The 20,067-nt window shown below is 46.5% G+C and overlaps 1 protein-coding gene across 1 annotated transcript in view; it reads left to right on the top strand.

The window, feature by feature from the left end:
- The first annotated feature begins 701 nt into the window (after positions 1 to 701).
- The window catches only part of MAP3K7CL (MAP3K7 C-terminal like), a 177,693-nt gene continuing 158,327 nt past the window's right edge, over positions 702 to 20,067 (top strand). Inside the window, exon 1 of the mRNA XM_063956434.1 lies at positions 702 to 930. The gene's annotated coding sequence lies outside the window, so the exon portion shown is untranslated. The remainder of the gene's footprint in view (positions 931 to 20,067) is intronic.

The following is a 20,067-nucleotide window of genomic DNA, read 5'->3' as shown; positions in this document are numbered from 1 at the left end:
AATACAAAGAAGATACTTATGACACATTCTGTGTCATAAGTATCTTCGTTATATTATTCTAATCATTTTAATACATTTAAATAATTCAGGAGGCACTGATAACAGTGCCTCCCGTTGACAACGTGAATGAGGATAAAGCGGGGGGCGGGGCCAAGCAACGGGCTGTAAAAGCCCATTGAAAAAAGTGCAGAAAGCGGCACTAATATAAGTGCCTCGTTGACAGGGACCGATGTGATTGGACAGCGGATCTAGTGCTGGATCCGCTGGTCCAATCACCCATACGCAGCGGCAGGGGCAGATACACAGGCTAGGTCCCGGCTGGTGATGGAACATCGCTGCAGACGTCATATTTTCAAAATACATCTGAGCGGCCAGGCTCCAGCAGGCTGTCAGCACACAATTGGACAGCTGCTGCTGGGAGCCGCCACCAGCTCAAGCCCAGTCTGCTCTGTCAGTCACAGAGCAGTAGTGCCCTCCTCCTCTCTTGCACAGTGAAAACTGGCCAGCACGGAGAGAAGAAGAGCGGAGCAGTGATAGCCAGAACCGCCCCCGCCCGCCGCAGCACAAAAGAACAGCCACCGCTGATGGTATTCCCCCACCCGCACCACCGCAGCACGCTAGAGGTCGCAGCCACGGACAGCAGCTCTTCCTGACAGTCAGAACCCCCCCCCCCCCCCCCGCCGCAGCACAAAAAAACAGCCACCGCTGACCGCTGATGGTATTCCCCCACTCGCACCACGCTGGAGGTCGCAGCCATGGACAGCAGCTCTTCCTGGTCTTCAAGAGACTGCAGGCTACCCGTGCGGGCTCCATCTTGCAAGGTCCTCCCCCTCTCAGTGTGTGAGGGTGATACTGTGGCTGAAGCGAGGATCGTCACGCCGCTGTCCAATGGGACAGAACAGGGGAATAGGATGTGCGGCCAGACATCAGGTAAGACCCTGGGGATCTGGCTGTGCACCAGTAATAATATATTAATGAATGGGCACATACAGAGAGGAGTTTGATACTAAAGTCCCATTAGGTAGTGCTGGTACTACATAAAGTGCACCATTTTAGCTACTATGGAGGTGGGACTACAAGTCCCAGTATAGATGCATGTACTAATAGCTTCTACTGTAAAATAAAAGTTGTGCCTGTCACTGTTAAATTTAAATATGCTATCTGACCTCACAGGATACCCTGATACCCCTTCTCCACACTTACAGCCCTGTCCTAATATCCACCTCTCTGGACTCACAGCCCTGTCCTAACCCCCTACCCCCCTGCACTGACAGCCCTGACCTAATACCCCCCTCTTTGCACTCACAGCCCTGTCTTTACCCCCCCCCCCCCCCCCCGGCACTGACAGCCCTGTCCTAATACCCCCCTCTCTGCACTCACAGTCCTGTCCTAATACCCCCCTCTCCACACTCACAGTCCTGTCCTAATACCCCCCTCTCCACACTCACAGTCCTGTCCTAATAGCCCCCCCTCCGCACTCACAGCCCTGTCTTAATACCCCCCTCTCTGCACTCACAGTCCTGTCCTATTACCCCCCTCTCCGCACTCACAGCCCTGTCCTAATACCCCCCTCTCTGCACTCACAGTCCTGTCCTATTACCCCCCTCTATGCACTCACAGTCCTGTCCTATTACCCCCCTCTCTGCACTCACAGTCCTGTCCTAACCCCCTACCCCCCTGCACTGACAGCCCTGTCCTAATACCCCCCTCTCCGCACTCACAGCCCTGTCCTGGCCTATCTGTCCTCACAGGATACCCTGATACCCCCTCTCCACACTTACAGCCCTGTCCTAATATCCACCTCTCTGGACTCACAGCCCTGTCCTAACCCCCTACCCCCCTGCACTGACAGCCCTGTCCTAATACCCCCCTCTCCGCACTCACAGCCCTGTCCTAATACCCCCCTCTCTGCACTCACAGTCCTGTCCTATTACCCCCCTCTACGCACTCACAGTCCTGTCCTATTACCCCCCTCTCTGCACTCACAGCCCTGTCCTAATACCCCCCTCTCCGCACTCACAGCCCTGTCCTAATACCCCCCTCATACACTGATATTGCACTATATTATTTCATAGCAGTAGCTGTAGAGATCAGGTGTACTATGATATCCCGGCTGTTGGGATCCCGGCGCCCAGCATACCGGTGCCAGGATCCTGACTGCCGGAATGCCAGCAGTGGGGTGAGCGCAATAGAGTCCCTTGCAGATTCGCTGCGCTCACCACGCTGCGGTCAAGGTGGTGCGCTGCACGCGCCATGCTATTTATTTTCCCTCCATGGGTGTTGTGGACACCCCAAGAGGGAGAATAGTTGTCGGTATCCCGGCGCTGGTATGCTGAGCGCCAGGATCCCGACACCCGGATAGCGAATGCCTCCTATACACACACACACACACACACACACACGGGCTTCACTTGGTGCCTCCCCAGCCATTGACCTCACCGCACGTCACTGCTACCTACTACAGACACAGACTCTGACAGTCACAACACAGAAGCAGCAGAGGCTCCATTCTGTGTGGCTGTAAGTGTAAGGGAGAAGTTGGGGGAGTGTCAGCAGGGGGCGAAGACTGAGCAGCAGTGAGGCATTTGTAAGTGTAATACTATACTCACCCCAGCTACACCAAGGCAAAGTGACAGCCCCTGCACTGCAGCTAATATTGCAATTGCATGCACTTGTAACTTCAAAGGAGTAAATATCTTAGACTAATACTTTGTAGCTATTATAGCAGCTAAGTGACAGTTAATCCAAGAAGATAAAGTACAGTATAGCTGCATAAAATATAATTGATCTCATCTACGGAGGTTCATAAACATTGTAAAGGTAGCTACATTACTCAGCTCACATAATAAGCAGCACCATCTGTGACATTGCTACCTATTCTCTTAACTCCATAACAGTTGCAGAGGGAAGAGTAGCTAACAGAACTACACACAAGTTAGTAGAAGAGTGGCAGGACCGTAGAGTGGCTGCATGTGTGACTCCATATAGTAAATGAGAGGCTCATAACTAAGATCTAATGGAGGCAGATGAAGAGAAATATGCTGCCTTTTTGGATTTTAAACAAATGTAGCTACTAATATATAAAGCAAAGTTAAAAACTGGAAAGGAAATTTTTATTTGATGGTTACAGTTGAGTTTTATGGAGGAGTGCATGAAATATAAAAGGACTGAACTCTTTCCTGAAGGAGATTAAAAGCAGCTATATTGAGTAGGTGAATTGTAATTTTCTGCGTGAATCAAAAACATTTCTACATTCAACTAAAGAGTTTGTTAAACAGAGAAATATAACTTCAAACTCAGTTTAGGCTTACAAGGAGAAGCGACAACATACAGTACAGCACATATAGTGCTGACTAATCCTTCACAGTGGAACTAGTGAAATACTTAAAGATATCTCACAGTTAACGAAACTTAAAATCCTCCTTAAAGGGCCCCAACGTAAGTGCACCGACGTTACTGCAGTACACAGTGAGACAAATTTAAACCCGGGTTTATAGTTATGATTTTTGGTTTTGTTTTGTTATTTGTATTTAATAGGGCATATCTATGTGTTCTACAACTACATACGGTGCAACTATTAGATAAATGTTAATGTTGGCAATGTTATTATACCTATGTGCTTACATTAAAACCTATGTACTTGTCTGTTGCATAACATTCTAGTGTAATATTCTTTGTGAAAGCAGATAAAGAATACAGGTATTCTTATTAGTGATGTGCACCGGACATTTTTCGGGTTATGTGTTTTGGTTTTGGATTCGGTTCCGCGGCCGTGTTTTGGATTCGGACGCGTTTTGGCAAAACCTAACCGAAATTTTTTTTGTCGGATTCGGGTGTGTTTTGGATTCAGGTGTTTTTTACAAAAAAACCTAAAAAACAGCTTAAATCATAGAATTTGGGGGTCATTTTGATCCCATAGTTTTATTAACCTCAATAACCATAATTTACACTCATTTCCAGTCTATTCTGAACACCTCACAATATTATTTTTAGTCCTAAAATTTGCACCGAGGTCGCTGGATGGCTAAGCTAAGCGACCCAAGTGGCCGACACAAACACCTGGCCCATCTAGGAGTGGCACTGCAGTGTCAGGCAGGATGGCACTTCAAAAAAATTGTCCCCAAACAGCACATGATGCAAAGAAAAAAAAAGGCGCACCAAGGTCGCTGTGTGACTAAGCTAAGCGACACAAGTGGCCGACACAAACACCTGGCCCATCTAGGAGTGGCACTGCAGTGTCAGGCAGGATGGCACTTCAAAAAAATTGTCCCCAAACAGCACATGATGCAAAGAAAAATTAAAGAAAAAAGAGGTGCAAGATGGAATTGTTCTTGGGCCCTCCCACCCACCCTTATGTTGTATAAACAGGACATGCACACTTTAACGAACCCATCATTTCAGCGACAGGGTCTGCCACACGACTGTGACTGAAATGACTGGTTGGTTTGGGCCCCCACCAAAAAAAGAAGCAATCAATCTCTCCTTGCACAAACTGGCTCTACAGAGGCAAGATGTCCACCTCATCATCATCCTCCGATTCCTCACCCCTTTCACTGTGTACATCCCCCTCCTCACAGATTATTAATTCGTCCCCACTGGAATCCACCATCTCAGGTCCCTGTGTACTCTCTGGAGGCAATTGCTGGTGAATGTCTCCACGGAGGAATTGATTATAATTCATTTTGATGAACATCATCTTCTCCACATTTTCTGGAAGTAACCTCGTATGCCGATTGCTGACAAGGTGAGCGGCTGCACTAAACACTCTTTCGGAGTACACACTGGAGGGAGGGCAACTTAGGTATAATAAAGCCAGTTTGTGCAAGGGCCTCCAAATTGCCTCTTTTTCCTGCCAGTATACATACGGACTGTCTGACGTGCCTACTTGGATGCGGTCACTCATATAATCCTCCACCATTCTTTCAATGGTGAGAGAATCATATGCAGTGACAGTAGACGACATGTCAGTAATCGTTGGCAGGTCCTTCAGTCCGGACCAGATGTCAGCACTCGCTCCAGACTGCCCTGCATCACCGCCAGCGGGTGGGCTCGGAATTCTTAGCCTTTTCCTCGCACCCCCAGTTGCGGGAGAATGTGAAGGAGGATATGTTGACGGGTCACGTTCCGCTTGACTTGACAATTTTCTCACCAGCAGGTCTTTGAACCTCTGCAGACTTGTGTCTGCCGGAAAGAGAGATACAACGTAGGTTTTAAATCTAGGATCGAGCACGGTGGCCAAAATGTAGTGCTCTGATTTCAACAGATTGACTACCCGTGAATCCTGGTTAAGCGAATTAAGGGCTCCATCCACAAGTCCCACATGCCTAGCGGAATCGCTCTGTTTTAGCTCCTCCTTCAATGTCTCCAGCTTCTTCTGCAAAAGCCTGATGAGGGGAATGACCTGACTCAGGCTGGCAGTGTCTGAACTGACTTCACGTGTGGCAAGTTCAAAGGGTTGCAGAACCTTGCACAACGTTGAAATCATTCTCCACTGCACTTGAGTCAGGTGCATTCCCCCTCCTTTGCCTATATCGTGGGCAGATGTATAGGCTTGAATGGCCTTTTGCTGCTCCTCCATCCTCTGAAGCATATAGAGGGTTGAATTCCACCTCGTTACCACCTCTTGCTTCAGATGATGGCAGGGCAGGTTCAGGAATGATTGGTGGTGCTCCAGTCTTCTGTACGCGGTGGCTGAATGCCGAAAGTGGTCCGCAATTCTTCGGGCCACCGACAGCATCTCTTGCACGCCCCTGTCGTTTTTTAAATAATTCTGCACGACCAAATTCAATGTATGTGCAAAACATGGGACGTGCTGGAATTTGCCCAGATGTAATGCACGCACAATATTGCTGGCGTTGTCCAATGTCACAAATCCCCAGGAGAGTCCAATTGGGGTAAGCCATTCTGCGATGACCTTCCTCAGTTGCCGTAAGAGGTTGTCAGCTGTGTGCCTATTTTTGAAAGCGGTGATACAAAGCGTAGCCTGCCTAGGAACGAGTTGGCGTTTGCGAGATGCTGCTACTGGTGCTGCCGCTGCTGTTCTTGCTGCGGGAGGCAATACATCTACCCAGTGGGCTGTCACAGTCATATAGTCCTGAGTCTGCCCTGCTCCACTTGTCCACATGTCCGTGGTTAAGTGGACATTGGGTACAACTGCATTTTTTAGGACACTGGTGAGTCTTTTTCTGAGGTCTCTGTACATTTTCGGTATCGCCTGCCTAGAGAAATGGAACCTAGATGGTATTTGGTACCGGGGACACAGTACCTCAATCAAGTCTCTAGTTGGCTCTGAATTAACGGTGGATACTGGAACCACGTTTCTCACCGCCCAGGCTGCCAAGGCCTGAGTTATCTGCTTTGCAGCAGGATGACTGCTGTGATATTTCATCTTCCTCACAAAGGACTGTTGGACAGTCAATTGCTCACTGGAAGTAGTACAAGTGGTCTTCCGACTTCCCCTCTGGGATGACGATCGACTACCAGCAGCTACAACAGCAGCGCCAGCAGCAGTAGGCGTTACACTCAAGGATGCATCGGAGGAATCCCAGGCAGGAGAGGACTCGTCAGACTTGCCAGTGACATGGCCTGCAGGACTATTGGCTTTCCTGGGTAAGGAGGAAATTGACACTGAGGGAGTTGGTGGTGTGGTTTGCAGGAGCTTGGTTACAAGAGGAAGGGATTTAGTGGTCAGTGGACTGCTTCCGCTGTCACCCAAAGTTTTTGAACTTGTCACTGACTTATGATGAATGCGCTGCAGGTGACGTATAAGGGAGGATGTTCCGAGGTGGTTAACGTCCTTACCCCTACTTATTACAGCTCGACAAAGGCAACACACGGCTTGACACCTGTTGTCCGCATTTGTGTTGAAATAATTCCACACCGAAGAGGTGATTTTTTTTGTATTTTGACCAGGCATGTCAATGGCCATATTCGTCCCACGGACAACAGGTGTCTCCCCGGGTGCCTGACTTAAACAAACCACCTCACCATCAGAATCCTCGTCAATTTCCTCCCCAGCGCCAGCAACACCCATATCCTCATCCTGGTGTACTTCATCAGTGACATCTTCAATTTGACTATCAGGAACTGGACTGCGGGTGCTCCTTCCAGCACTTGCAGGGGGCGTGCAAATGGTGGAAGGCCCAAGCTCTTCCCGTCCAGTGTTGGGAAGGTCAGGCATCGCAACCGACACAATTGGACTCTCCTTGGGTATTTGTGATTTAGAAGAACGCACAGTTCTTTGCTGTGCTTTTGCCAGCTTAAGTCTTTTCATTTTTCTAGCGAGAGGATGAGTGCTTCCATCCTCATGTGAAGCTGAACCACTAGCCATGAACATAGGCCAGGGCCTCAGCCGTTCCTTGCCACTCCGTGTCGTAAATGGCGTATTGGCAAGTTTACGCTTCTCCTCAGACGCTTTTAATTTTGATTTTTGGGTCATTTTACTGAACTTTTGTTTTTTGGATTTTACATGCTCTCTACTATGACATTGGGCATCGGCCTTGGCAGACGACGTTGATTGCATTTCATCGTCTCGGCCATGACTAGTGGCAGCAGCTTCAGCACGAGGTGGAAGTGGATCTTGATCTTTCCCTATTTTAACCTCCACATTTTTGTTCTCCATTTTTTAATGTGTGGAATTATATGCCAGTATCAATAGCAATGGCCTACTACTATATTTACTGCGAACAACTGAAATGCACCACAGGTATGGATGGATAGTATACTTGACGACACAGAGGTAGGTACAGCAGTGGCCTTCCGTACTGCTATATATAGTATACTGGTGGTCACTGTGTCAGCAAACTGCAAAACTAAAATGCACCACAGGTATAGAATGTAGATGGATAGTATACTTAATGAATAACGACACAGAGGTAGGTACAGCAGTGGCCTTCCGTACTGCTATATATAGTATACTGGTGGTCACTGTGTCAGCAAACTGCAAAACTAAAATGCACCACAGGTATAGAATGTAGATGGATAGTATACTTAATGAATGACGACACAGAGGTAGGTACAGCAGTGGCCTTCCATACCGTACTGCTATATATAGTATACTGGTGGTCACTGTGTCAGCAAACTGCAAAACTAAAATGCACCACAGGTATAGAATGTAGATGGATAGTATACTTAATGAATGACGACTCAGAGGTAGGTACAGCAGTGGCCTTCCGTACTGCTATATATAGTATACTGGTGATCACTGTGTCAGCAAACTGCAAAACTAAAATGCACCACAGGTATAGAATGTAGATGGATAGTATACTTAATGAATGACAACACAGAGGTAGGTACAGCAGTGGCCTTCCGTACTGTTATATATAGTATACTGGTGGTCACTGTGTCAGCAAACTGCAAAACTAAAATGCACCACAGGTATAGAATGTAGATGGATAGTATACTTAATGAATGACGACACAGAGGTAGGTACAGCAGTGGCCTTTCGTACTGCTATATATATAGTATACTGGTGGTGGTGGTCACTGTGTCAGCAAACTGCAAAACTAAAATGCACCACAGGTATAGAATGTAGATGGATAGTATACTTAATGAATGACGACACAGAGGTAGGTACAGCAGTGGCCTTCCGTACCGTACTGCTATATATAGTATACTGGTGGTCACTGTGTCAGCAAACTGCAAAACTAAAATGCACCACAGGTATAGAATGTAGATGGATAGTATACTTAATGAATGACGACACAGAGGTAGGTACAGCAGTGGCCTTCCGTACCGAACTGCTATATATAGTATACTGGTGGTCACTGTGTCAGCAAACTGCAAAACTAAAATGGACCACAGGTATAGAATGTAGATGGATAGTATACTTAATGAATGACGACACAGAGGTAGGTACAGCAGTGGCCTTCCGTACTGCTATATATAGTATACTGGTGGTCACTGTGTCAGCAAACTGTAAAATTAAAATGCACCACAGGTATAGAATGTAGATGGATAGTATACTTAATGAATGACGACACAGAGGTAGGTACAGCAGTGGCCTTCCGTACCGTACTGCTATATATAGTATACTGGTGGTCACTGTGTCAGCAAACTGCTAAACTAAAATGCACCACAGGTATAGAATGTAGATGGATAGTATACTTAATGAATGACGACACAGAGGTAGGTACAGCAGTGGCCTTCCGTACTGCTATATATAGTATACTGGTGGTCACTGTGTCAGCAAACTGCAAAACTAAAATGCACCACAGGTATAGAATGTAGATGGATAGTATACTTAATGAATGACGACACAGAGGTAGGTACAGCAGTGGCCTTCCGTACTGCTATATATAGTATACTGGTGGTCACTGTGTCAGCAAACTGCAAAACTAAAATGCACCACAGGTATAGAATGTAGATGGATAGTATACTTAATGACGACACAGAGGTAGGTACAGCAGTGGCCTTCCGTACTGCTATATATAGTATACTGGTGGTCACTGTGTCAGCAAACTGCAAAACTAAAATGCACCACAGGTATAGAATGTAGATGGATAGTATACTTAATGACGACACAGAGGTAGGTACAGCAGTGGCCTTCCGTACTGCTATATATAGTATACTGGTGGTCACTGTGTCAGCAAACTGCAAAACTAAAATGCACCACAGGTATAGAATGTAGATGGATAGTATACTTAATGACGACACAGAGGTAGGTACAGCAGTGGCCTTCCGTACCGAACTGCTATATATAGTATACTGGTGGTCACTGTGTCAGCAAACTGCAAAACTAAAATGCACCACAGGTATAGAATGTAGATGGATAGTATACTTAATGAATGACGACACAGAGGTAGGTACAGCAGTGGCCTTCCGTACCGTACTGCTATATATAGTATACTGGTGGTCACTGTGTCAGCAAACTGCAAAACTAAAATGCACCACAGGTATAGAATGTAGATGGATAGTATACTTAATGAATGACGACACAGAGGTAGGTACAGCAGTGGCCTTCCGTACTGCTATATATAGTATACTGGTGGTCACTGTGTCAGCAAACTGCAAAACTAAAATGCACCACAGGTATAGAATGTAGATGGATAGTATACTTAATGAATGACGACACAGAGGTAGGTACAGCAGTGGCCTTCCGTACTGCTATATATAGTATACTGGTGGTCACTGTGTCAGCAAACTGCAAAACTAAAATGCACCACAGGTATAGAATGTAGATGGATAGTATACTTAATGACGACACAGAGGTAGGTACAGCAGTGGCCTTCCGTACTGCTATATATAGTATACTGGTGGTCACTGTGTCAGCAAACTGCAAAACTAAAATGCACCATAGGTATAGAATGTAGATGGATAGTATACTTAATGACGACACAGAGGTAGGTACAGCAGTGGCCTTCCGTACTGCTATATATAGTATACTGGTGGTCACTGTGTCAGCAAACTGCAAAACTAAAATGCACCACAGGTATAGAATGTAGATGGATAGTATACTTAATGACGACACAGAGGTAGGTACAGCAGTGGCCTACTGTACCGTAATGCTATATATTATATACTGGTGGTCACTGGTCAGCAAAACTCTGCACTGTACTCCTCCTATATAATATTATACTGGTGGTCCCCAGTCCCCACAATAAAGCAGCACACTGAGCACAGATATGGAGTGTTTTTCAGGCAGACAACGTGTACTGGTGGTCACTGTCAGCAAAACTCTGCACTGTACTCCTGCTATATAATACAGCTGCTCCCCAGTCCCCACAATTAAGCAGTGTGAGCACAGATATATGCAGCACACTGTGAGCACAGATATGGAGCGTTTTTTTCAGGCAGAGAACGGATAACTGGTGGTCACTGATCAGCAAAACTCTGCACTGTACTCCTCCAATATACAGCTGCTCCCAATTAAGCAATAGTGCACAGCACAATCAAGTTCAACAATAACGGAGAGGACGCCAGCCACGTCCTCTCCCTAACATTTCCAATGCACGAGTGAAACTGGCGGCGACGCGCGGCTGCTTTTATAGAATCCGAATCTCGCGAGAATCCGACAGCGGGATGATGACGTTCGGGCGCGCTCGGGTTACCCGAGCCATACGGGAGAATCCGAGTATGGCTCGGACCCGTGTAAAAAGGGTGAAGTTCGGGGGGGTTCGGTTTCCGAGAAACCGAACCCGCTCATCACTAATTCTTATACAGCAACAATTTCAGGTGTAAATGTCATGTTATTGTTTAAACTAGTACAATTGTAATCTCACATGCCTATACATAGGACACAGATTGCCTACCTATCAGGCTTACCCAAGCAAGCCAAATAGAATATAGCTTGGGTGGAGGCACATATGTATTAAGTACCCCTGGGTGGTGAGAGAGGGGTTACATAAATATTGTATTGGATGGACATGCTGCATGATTCGGCATGTCTGACCGCTTAATCTTTTCAGCACAGTCACACACATGCACTGTATTATTTATGTGGGCGTTCCGCCGATATTAGGTGGAACGTCCAGATAATTGTATATTATATGACCAGCTTTAGATACAACTGTCTCAGTCTGCATTACTATACACATTGGCGTTTCAGGGGGGCCCACTCCGCACACATTGCACCCACCTAAATACTTACCTTACCGGAGTCCAGCGGCGGGCGCAGCGTTCGCAGCGGAAATCACCGCCAAAATGGCCGCAGCGCATGCGCAGTAGCCAAATTGGTCTCCGGATCATGGCGGTCGCCATGTTTCTGGAGACCTGCACATGCGCAGTAGACTCCGGCACAAAGCCGGAGTCTACAGTGCCGTTCAGAGGAGGGGGCCCACTCGGAGGTGCACATGGGCCCCCTCCTCTGTAGAAACGCCCCTGACTATACAGTAGGTCCACCTGTCTGTGGGGCAAGTTACATTGAGTAGAGTTTACCAGAATGACTGTCATCTAATGAAATAGTATATTATGAAGCAGCCACAAGTCAATTATAACTCTAAAAAGAAAGAAAATAGTATCATAAACCGGTGTGTCCTCAATGAAAATCTTCCAAATCTGTGCTTTGAAGTGGGCAGAATGGTATATAGGTCACTTCATCAAAGAAGGATTATTTAAGATTATGGAAAGCACTTAATAATCGCACAGTGTAAAAATATATTTAGCCTAGTTCTGCAGATCGACAGGTCTAAATGAAGATCAAGTGCAATGTTTTACGGAATTTATAAATATTCACATTTTACGAAATGTAAATACGCAGTATAATTGACGCCTTTGTTGCTTCAAGGACAATATAATTGTTGCTGCATAAGAAGGTAACTGAAATGGATTAGTTCTGGTACTGCTCATAAACAACATAACTGTGGGCCTAATTCAGACCTGACCGCTGTGCTGCAAATTACATTGTCCTGCGATGAGATAGTCGCCGCCCAGGGGGAGTGAAAATTTGCCTTGTGCAAGTGTGCGATCGCATGTGTACGCTGTGTGAAAATTCCCCTCAGCGGACAGCTGCAAAACCGTTCGCATCTCACCATCGAATGCTTTTTCCCATTCCGTGCTGTGTGTGCAGTCTGTGCGCAGCCCAGGACTTAATCCTCTAGTGCGAAGAAATCAGTCTAATCGGGGCCGGAGCTGACATCACACACACTTCTTGAAAACGCTTGGGAATGCCTGTGTTTTTTCAGACACTCCCTCTGACGATTGACGATTACCTGTAACAATTCCTGAACCTATCTGGTAATAAAATTTCAGAGAAATTGGTCACATGAGTTTGCAAAGACATGTTTAGCTGCTAAGCTGTATCAAGGCTTCTCTGATATCAGTAGTCCTAACCTTATATAATGGCAGTGCCCACATAGGGCCATGTGATTTGTCTACAGTAAGACCTCATGATAAAGGCTCATACAAAAGTCAAAAACGCATTTAGACAGAGGGCTAACTTAACTGGGAGCCACCGCTAGGATCTCCCATTAGCACTACAAGGACCAGCATGCCTTCCAAATGCTGCTCCCATTCAATGCCTTCTCACACATGCAGACAAACAATTTCTCTGAAATTCTATTCTGAAATTGTCAGTGTGCTTGGGGGATACCAGGTGGAAAAAAGCACCCCCCTCCTTTCTGTCTGCTATTTGTTTGTGACCCCTCCCCTCTTTTAGCACCTGATATATAATTATCTCCAGGAATGATTGAGCAGCTACCACTGTTTGACTCCCTGAAACTGGGCAGTTTTTACCCACAAACATCTTTTTCCTGTCAATCACCTTGCGAACGCCGGCGCAATCAAAATTTTCGCACCATCCTGTCGCTGTTTGGCGACACGCCTGCACATTGCGGTGCATACGCAAACACAGTAGTTCGATAATCGCCCGCTGTGTGAAAACGCACAGCAGTGATCAGGTCTGAATCGGGCCCTTTATATGTTACAAAAGGCTACACTAAAAGATTGTACTTATACAATTCCACAATTGTTAGTCGACTATTCACTGCTAGAAAATGTCTCTATTTTTTTTTTTTTAATTGTCCTCAATTATTCTTACACCAACACCTGTTCTCTCTGACAGAGACCACAGATTGCTCCGTGATAGGCATATCCCTAAATTCACAGGATTGTGAAACTAGCCACATAAATGGATTTCTTGGCCACTAACGGCATGTGTGTTGCCCCAGATTCCAAGCTCTAGAAAGCACTGGGGCTATTCCTGTACTTCCTGGGCTAGCGTAATTTGCCACCCAATAGGCCCCAATATAAGAGACAAAGAGGAACATGTACTAAGCAGTGATAAAAATGGAGAAGTGAGTCAGTGGAGAAGTTGCCCAGGGCAACCAATCAGCTGCTCTGTATATTTTTATAGTATGCAAATTATAAATGTTACGCCAATGCTGATTGGTTGCCGTGGGCAAATTCTCCACTGGCACACTTCTCCACATTTATCACTGCTTAGTACATGGCCCCCAAAGGTTCCTAAGAGCCATTATTTAAAAAGAGTAAAAACTATATAATTTTCAAATAAAGTTTAATTGAATACAGTGTCATAGTCACGACCCTGCTGCAGCTGAATTGTCTGTAGGTGACTCCCTCCGTAAGAGACATTTGATTGGATAACTGCAGAGTCATTGTTGTGGTCTGTTTACTGCCTGGTTTTAATTCTAGCTCCAGTTTTGGTTATGACTTTGCATAGCTCCGAACATTCTCTGAATTGCCACCAACCCTGGTTTGTTGCTTGGACCTTTGATCATTCTCTAGATTGCAGCCTGCCCTGACCATTTTGCTTAAACCTTGACACTTATTTGGATTGCTGCCTGCCCTGACCAGTTGCCTGGCATTGCCCCTTACTTGATTAAATAAAGCCAGCTCTGCCCCCTTCTTTGGCACCTGACCATATCAATTTTTCCATCCTAAGTGAAAACTAATTTTTTTTTGTGTTATATAGTTCCCTGCATTGTTTTGAATGGTGTCTCTAATATTTCTGGTGCCAGCGTCTCTTGCAGAATAAACCACTACTACATGCACGGGACCTGGGGGCAACCAAGCATCAGTGAGCATGTTCAGTTATAAGGGAGAAGGGGGTTCATTAGATGAAGACAACAACTAGCCTTATTGAGTGGTTTATTATTGAAATTCGTTATCTGGTGACACAGATCAGGCTTCGTTTTTATTATGAGGATTTACCAGTGAGACACTAGGGGGGAAATTTACTAAGCTCCCGATTTTGACCGAGATGCCGTTTTTTCATCAAAGTGTCATCTCGGTAATTTACTAAGCAATAATCACGGCAGTGATGAGGGCATTCGTAATTTTTTGCAAGTCCAAGAAAAAAATTACGAATGAATACACCATCGGTCAAAACGCGGCTGTTTAAGTATGAATCTCGGTAATTTACTAAGAAGTGCAAAGCAAAAAAAAAACAAACACTGCCGTGAAAAATTACAACTCGTAAAAAAGTGCTAAAAAAAAACAGACCTGCTTTTTTTTTCCGTGATTGGATAGGCATGCAGGGATCCATGAGATCCGTGCATGTATATCAGTGGGAAGGGGTGGGAAAGTTGTTATTTTATTAAAAAAAATTGCGTGGGGTCCCCTCTCCTAAGCATAACCAGCCTCGGGCTCTTTGAGCCGATCCTGGTTGCAGAAATATGGGGAAAAAATTGACAGGGGTTCCCCCATATTTAAGCAACCAGCATCGGGCTCTGCGCCTGGTCCTGGTTCCAAAAATACGGGGGACAAAAAGAGTAGGGGTCCCCCGTATTTTTAAAACCAGCACCGGGCTCCACTAGCTGGACAGATAATGCCACAGCCGGGGGTCACTTTGATATAGTGCCCTGCGGCCGTGGCATCAAAAATCCAACTAGTCACCCCTGGCCGGGGTACCCTGGGGGAGTGGGGACCCCTTCAATCAAGGGGTCCCCACCCCCAGCCACCCAAGGGCCAGGGGTGAAGCCCGAGGCTGTCCCCCCCCATCCAATGGGCTGCGGATGGGGGGGCTGATAGCCTTTGTTGTAAAAGAAAATATATTGTTTTTAGTAGCAGTACTACAAGTCCCAGCAAGCCTCCCCCGCATGCTGGTACTTGGAGAACCACAAGTACCAGCATGCGGCGGAAAAACGGGCCCGCTGGTACCTGTAGTACTACTACTAAAAAAATACCCAAAAAAACACAAGACACACACACCGTGAAAGTATAATTTTATTACATACATACACACATACATACATACTTACCTTATGTTCCCACGCAGGTCGGTCCTCTTCTCCAGTAGAATCCAAGGGGTACCTGTTGAAGAAATTATACTCACGAGATCCAGGGGTCCAGGGTCCTCGGGGAATCCAGGTGTAATCCACGTACTTGAAAAAAATAACAAAACGGACACCCGAGCCACGCACTAAAAGGGGACCCATGTTTGCACATGGATCCCCTTTTCCCGACTGCCAGAAACCCACTCTGACTGATGTCTAAGTGGGTTTCTTCAGCCAATCAGGGAGTGCCACGTTGTAGCACTCTCCTGATCGGCTGTGTGCTCCTGTACTGAGTGACAGGCGGCACACGGCAGTGTTACAATGTAGCGCCTATGCGCTCCATTGTAACCAATGCTGGGAACTTTCTTGCTCAGCGGTGACGTCACTTTAGGTCAACCGCAGGGCAGAAAGTTCCCAGCATTGGTTACAATGTAGCGCATAGGCGCTACATTGTAACACTGCCGTGTGCTGCCTGTCAGTTAGGACAGGAGCACACAGCCGATCAGGAGAGTGCTACAACGTGGCACTCCCTGATTGGCTGAAGAAACCCACTTAGACATCAGTCAGAGTGGGTTTCTGGCAGTCGGGAAAAGGGGATCCATGTGCAAACATGGGTCCCCTTTTAGTGCGTGGCTCGAGTGTCCGTTTTGTTATTTTTTTCAAGTACGTGGATTACACCTGGATTCCCCGAGGACCCTGGACCCCTGGATCTCGTGAGTATAATTTCTTCAACAGGTACCCCTTGGATTCTACTGGAGAAGAGGACCGACCTGCGTGGGAACATAAGGTAAGTATGTATGTATGTGTGTATGTATGTAATAAAATTATACTTTCACGGTGTGTGTGTCTTGTGTTTTTTTGGGTATTTTTTTAGTAGTAGTACTACAGGTACCAGCGGGCCCGTTTTTCCGCCGCATGCTGGTACTTGTGATTCTCCAAGTACCAGCATGCGGGGAAGGCTTGCTGGGACTTGTAGTACTGCTACTAAAAACAATATCTTTTCTTTTACAACAAAGGCTATCAGCCCCCCCATCCGCAGCCCATTGGATGGGGGGGGACAGCCTCGGGCTTCACCCCTGGCCCTTGGGTGGCTGGGGGTGGGGACCCCTTGATTGAAGGGGTCCCCACTCCCCCAGGGTACCCCGGCCAGGGGTGGCTAGTTGGATTTTTGATGCCACGGCCGCAGGGCACTATATAAAAGTGACCCCCGGCTGTGGCATTATCTGTCCAGCTAGTGGAGCCCGGTGCTGGTTTTAAAAATACGGGGGACCCCTACTCTTTTTGTCCCCCGTATTTTTGGAACCAGGACCAGGCGCAGAGCCCGATGCTGGTTGCTTAAATATGGGGGAACCCCTGTCAATTTTTTCCCCATATTTCTGCAACCAGGATCGGCTCAAAGAGCCCGAGGCTGGTTATGCTTAGGAGGGGGGACCCCACGCAATTTTTTTTAAAATATTTGACAGTGTTTAATTTAAAAAAAACAAAAAAAATGAACCCCAGCACGGATCACACAGATCCGGCCGAGATTAATTGTAAAAAAAGTCGGCAGTGTTTTGCTAATCACTGCCGTAAAAAACAAAAAAAAAACACGAATGACATCGACATCGGAAGAAAAGAAAAACCCGAATACGACAGCTTAGTAAATCCATCGTAACAAATTCAAAAAGTTGCAGTTTTACACTTTCGATGTCATTCGTGATTGAACTTTGACCTGAAACGGGAAAACACGAATCTTAGTAAATTTACCCCTAGGTCTGTAAGTCTTCCAATAGCATGTAGTTAAACTTATTGTCCTTAAAGGCTATTCTACTGAACAATACGTAAGTCTTTAAGATGGATATTTCTTAATCTGAGTCTGAGATACTTTCTTCAAAAGCATTGCTTAGAAAGTCAAGGACAATGTCTGAGGACAATATAATGTCTGCCCTGTATTTTGGTAGTACAGCCACTGAGTGGCGCTGTTTTACATCTGTCTCTGGCTGAATTCCAAGTAAGACACATTGGTGGTCATTCCGAGTTGATCGCTCGCTAGCAGTTTTTAGCAGCCGGGCAAACGCTAGGCCACCGCCCACTGGGAGTGTATTTTAGCTTAGCAGAAGTGCGAACGAAAGGATCGCAGAGCGGCTACAAAATAATTTTGTGCAGTTTCAGAGTAGCTGCAGACCTACTCAGCGCTTGCGATGACTTCAGACTGTTCAGTTCCGGATTTGACGTCACAAACACGCCCTGCGTTCGCCTAGCCACGCCTGCATTTTTCCGGGCACGCCTGCATTTTCTCGATCACTCCCTGAAAACGGTCAGTTGACACCCAGAAACGCCCACTTCATGTCAATCACTCTGCGGCCAGCAGTGCGCTAGACCTTGTGTGAAACTACATCGGCTGTTGTGAAAGTACGTCGCGCGCGCTTTGCGCTGCATACGCATGCGCAGAAGTGCCATTTTTTGCCTCATCGCTGCGCAGCGAATATAGCGATCAACTCGGAATAACCACCATTATAGCTTCCCCATTACAAGTGATCATTTTCTGTTTGTCTGTAAACCATGTGCTGCTAGTTACTAGGAATGGCGGTCATTAGGTCGACATAAGTTAGGTCGACATACATTGGGTCGACCACGTTTGGTCGACGTGCATTATGTTGACATGGTCATTAGGTTGGCATGTTCTAGGTCGATATGGAAAAAGGTCGACATAAGTTTTTCAAATTTTTTTTAATTTTTTGACCTTTTTCATACTTAACGATCCACGTGGACTACAACTGGGAACGGTAACCTTGCCCGAAGCATGGCGAGCGAAGTGCGTCATGGTGCACTAATTGGGGTTCCCGATCACTTTTAGAAGAAAACAACACCAAAAAAAGTAAAAAAAACTCATGTTGACCTTTTTCCATGTCGACCTAGCACATGTCGACCCAATGACCATGTCATCCTAGTGATCATGTCAACATAATGCATGTCGATCAAACGTGGTCGACCCAATGTATGTTGACCTAATGAACCACACCCAGTTACCAGATTAGCAATCAAACTGAACATCTTTCTTAGGGATCTATTTATCACCATCCGCATCCAGGATCTGCATCTGCATGACAGGTGATAAACTCGCACTGCGATAATTGACTACATCGCAGGGATGTATCAGTTATCGCGTGCAGGGACAGAGCCTGCGGTCAAGCTCTGTCCCTGCGATGATACTCCGCAGCATCATCGGGGTATTTTTCGGAAAAAACACCCCGATGTCCTGCTGCGCATGCGCCGCCACCGCTGACATCACCGCTACCGCCGCCACCCGGTCGACCCCCCCGTCGCGACTACCCCCGTGTGCTGCGCCCCCCCCAGAAGATCAATATACTCACCAGTCCAGGGAGCCGGTCCGCGCTGTTCCTGCTGGGCTACCCGGCGCCGGATCCTGTGCGCTGCGGTGACCCCCGGTGCTGTAAAGTGCGCTGCCGCTTTGCAGCATCACTTTACTGCACGGGGGTCGCTTTGCAGCACATGGGGGACCCGGCGCCCTTCAGCTCTCCATCGGATACACATAGCTGATCACACTGCCGGGTCCCCGCTCAGTTAAATCTGCCAGGGGCAGAGAAAGCTGGGCAAATGCCACATTATCACAGTGCTGCCCTGTGAACTCGCCAGCCTGAGCTGGGGAGTTTATCACAGGGCACACTGCGGTACACACTTTTTTTTTTGTGTAAATTCGGCCACATCACATTTCCCATTGTAGGTATGAGGAATTAGATATGTGGGTTACTAAAAAAAAGTGAATTAAAGGGTTTGGAGCAGTTTTTCATGAAAACTGCTCCAAAGGCCCTTTAATACATTCAGGTGATACTAAAATAATGTGAAATAGGGGGTGTTTTCACACCCTTTTCACATTATTTTAGTAAAAATAATTTTAATAAATAGACCCCTTAGACTATTTCTATAAGGGCCTTATTGGCTGCAAAAATGGGAATAGGGCTTAAATTTCTTCGCATCGCAGCGATTTTCCGCTTATTGCGCATGCGCAATGTTCGCACTGCGACTGCGCCAAGTAAATTTGCTATGCAGTTAGGAATTTTACTCACGGCATTACGAGGTTTTTTCTTCGTTCTGGTGTTCGTAATGTGATTGACAGGAAGTGGGTGTTTCTGGGTGGAAACTGGCCGTTTTATGGGAGTGTGTGAAAAAACGCTACCGTTTCTGGGAAAAACGCGGGAGTGGCTGGAGAAACGGAGGAGTGTCTAGGCGAACGCTGGGTGTGTTTGTGACGTCAAACCAGGAACGACAAGCACTGAACTGATCGCACTGGCAGAGTAAGTCTCGAGCTACTCAGAAACTGCACAGAGAAGTCTTTTCGCAATATTGCGAATCTTTCGTTCGCAATTTTGATAAGCTAAGATTCACTCCCAGTAGG

The sequence above is a fragment of the Pseudophryne corroboree genome, chromosome 2 (assembly GCF_028390025.1).
Source record: "Pseudophryne corroboree isolate aPseCor3 chromosome 2, aPseCor3.hap2, whole genome shotgun sequence".
Classification (NCBI taxonomy): domain Eukaryota; kingdom Metazoa; phylum Chordata; class Amphibia; order Anura; family Myobatrachidae; genus Pseudophryne; species Pseudophryne corroboree.
This window is presented reverse-complemented; position numbering and strand designations above follow the sequence as displayed.